Genomic DNA, 3,692 nt, shown 5'->3' on the forward strand with positions numbered 1-3,692 from the left:
GAAGCCTTATTTTTTATATATATATAAATATTGCAAATTATATAGTCATAATCTCTTTTGTTTTTCATCCTATAACGATATTTCTTCACTCTAATCTTGTATAAAGATTGTCTTCTCCTTTTTTTCTGAAAGTATCATGCAACTCCACATCCATCCTATTTTACTTTCTGTGGTTAGGAAGCATGCAACTCCCTTCTTCCCCTCTCTGTGGTAAAGAATCATCATGCAATCCATTTCCACCACTTCCGTTTTATTATAATAAAGAATCATATAATCTGTTACGTTATTTCCTCTTCGTGACAACGAATCACAATCCCCGTTGCAACTTCTACCTTTTCTTCGATCATTATAAGATTGTAACTATGCAGCAGCATCACTTCTTCCACTTATTTAATGGGTCTTTCTTCACAATGATCTGTATCAATGTATCATAATCTTTAACCCATTTTTCTGATTAAAAAAAAAGCAGTAAAGTTTACATTTCTCTCTACATTAATACGCATCAGTTCTAATGTGTAAAATCCACTTTTCATCCCACTTCATCACGAAATTACTTAAAAAAAACCACAATTTTTCAACACTTATTTATGTTAGAAAATGTAATTTTGCACCGCACTTACGGCATAAAACAAGAAAGAAAGCAGGAAAAAAATAATAATAAAAGATTATATTTTACATCATAAGAATTTAATGAAACTAACAAAAATTTCATAATAAATAACATTTCTTTAGAATTGATAAAGTAATAAGTGGAAAGAGAATTTTTTTTATCTTATTCTAATTAACCAGAAACCATTAAAAAAAACCTTCAATAATCAAAAGAAGAGGAAGAGGAGGAAGAAGAGGAGGGAGGAAAAAAAATCTTATCAAGTGTATAAATTGTGAAAACCATTAATATTAAAATATTGCTTAAGATCCCTTCCTAATTAAAAATCTACTCAAATTACTACAATTTTTTTTATTTATATATTTTAATTTTGAGTTATAAATTTACTAGAATAATAATAAAAAAAATTGAACATTTGTACTATATTCTGTGAGACACAATCATAAATTAGATAAGGAAATTTGCAAACAAGAGTTAATTCTTGTTGTAAATCTGTAACATTAGCTTTCATTCCTACAGCGTGAATGTAATTATTAATAATCTACGATGTTGAATGTTCACATTATTTCTTCCTTCTTCATCTTTTTCTTCCCTTATATATATATCTATATATATATATAATGATCATCTTCAATTATTGCTTATTTCTTAATTTATTTAACTTAAGTTCGTTATCAATTTTTCATGATATAAAGGTATAATTATTTTTGAATAATTTGACAAGATAATATCAGTTTTATAAAGAGTTTTTTTTATTTTTAATAATAATTTTATGAGTTTAACTGTTATAATTTATCGTTGGTATGTAGTAAAGTTGTGAGAGATTGTAAAGTAATAAAAATTTATAGAAATTAGCACTGATTTCATTTGTTTTTCTTACAGAATTAACGTTGTAGTAATGAAAATAAATGATAGATACGTAACTGTGAGTTATATGCGATGTTTTGCGTAGAAGGAAGCGAAGTACAGACATACAAACGAGCTAATTTTGCGATAAAACAAACGAGTTTTCTGTGTGGGAAGGTTATATATTGTCTACTGGTATATAAAAATCACATAGAACACAGCTGTGTTATGCTTACGTAAAAGTTTCTTTATAGAATATTTGTGTGTCTGCCTGTAAGTTTGAAATATATAAAATATATTGAATAAATACAGAAGAGACAGTATTGAAACATAGTACAGTATATAATTTTCCATGTAGGACAGACAAACAGTACAGACACACGTGAAAATTTAGCATATGTAAAATACATAATATATTACACTAAAATAGCCATTAATTATTGCTTATTTTTTATTTTTGTGTTTATAAATTACACAAATTAACCTTAAACACAGCCACTAAGCATTGTTAAGCAACTGTTAAGCTTTGTTAAATAACTGTTAAGCATCGATAAGTAATTGTTAAACATTAACAAGTCAAAGTATAGTAAATTAGCTCAACATTTTGTGCACGTTAGATGATGTGCAACACGATTAATTTAAATTAAAGTTATATATTTAGCACACAGAATAAACTTTATACATCTTTAATTCATTATATCCATTAATTAATTTGTAGACCTCATCATAAACTAAGAGGGAGGAGGAAAAAGTAATTTTATAACATCGAAAATCGGATAATGAAAAACAGGGAATCGATTTTGTATTTTTATCTCATTAAGGAAACGAAGAGAAAATAAAATAAATAAAATTGATTTTGTCATTTATCATACACGATTAAATGTATATAGATATAATTAATTCTATGTTAAAAAGTTTATTACTTTAATTTTATTTATCTATATAGGCCTATATAATACTTTTGTATATTGCTATTTTCGGAAATTGATTTTTTTAGAGTAAAAAAATATTTTTTTTAAAAAAGACAAGAGTTTTAATATTCAAAAAACATAGAAAAAATTTTAAGTTTAAAAAATATTTAAAAATTGTAATTTTTTAAAAAGACAAAATATTGTACTTTTTGAAACGACAGAAAAATTATAATTTTAAAAAAGACAGAAAATATTGCATTTTTTAAAAAAGACAGAAAAATTGTAATTTTAAAAAATATTTTAAAATTGTAATTTTTTAAAAAGACAAAATATTGTACTTTTTAAAAATACAGAAAAATTGTAATTTTTAAAAATATTTAAAAATTGTAATTTAAAAAAAACAGAAAAACAGAAAAAAAAACAGAAAATATTGTATTTTTTAAAACTATAGAAAAATTGTAATTTTAAAAAAATAGAAAAATTGTAATTTAAAAACACAAAAAATGACAATTAAAAACAGTGAAATTGGCATTTAATAAAAATGTAAATTGGCGTATTTTAAGAACAGACAAATATTAAAGTTTAAATAAAATACACAAAAAATTAGTGCAAATTAAGAAATAAATAAATCTGTATTTTGTTAAAATTGCATCTTTAAAAAAATTCATTAAAATAAGTATAGGTCTACTTTAAAATGTATAAATGCCGATATGTAAAAGTGCATAATAATTAATAATTTTCAAAATGTGTAAAAATCGAAATAAAACAAAAACAAGTAAAAATTGCATTTATTAAAAACACAGTTTAAAAACTGCGTTTTTAACAGAAATATTCAAAAACTTATATTTTGAAAAACGTATATAATTGTACATTTTACAAATAAGTTATATGAGTAAAAAATTCAGTTTTAATAAAATACTTGAAAATTATTGTAATTTAAAAATTAATTAATAAAATTGCATTTTCTTAAATGCATTAAAATAAGTATACTTTAATAAATGTAATAAATAAAACGTGAATATCTTGAAATGAATACACGACAATTAATACCTTTTAAAAGCTGCATAAAATTAATACCTTTAAGAATACCATTAAAAATTATGATTTTAACAATATATAAACTGTATTTTTTTTAATGTATAAACTTTATTACACTTTTAAAATGTATAGTATTTATAGTAACTGGCATTTTAATAAGTAAATAATTGCTACTACTTGTTAAAACTGCAATGTAAAATGTATTTTTGTATTTATTATATAAAAAATAGTTTACTTTAAGAAATAAAAATGCGTTTTTAAAAATTACAAAAATTTGTATTTTTAAAAAA

The sequence above is a fragment of the Centruroides sculpturatus genome, unplaced genomic scaffold, assembly GCF_000671375.1.
Source record: "Centruroides sculpturatus isolate CEXI.00-Female unplaced genomic scaffold, Cexi_2.0 scaffold296, whole genome shotgun sequence".
Taxonomy (NCBI): Eukaryota; Metazoa; Arthropoda; class Arachnida; order Scorpiones; family Buthidae; genus Centruroides; species Centruroides sculpturatus.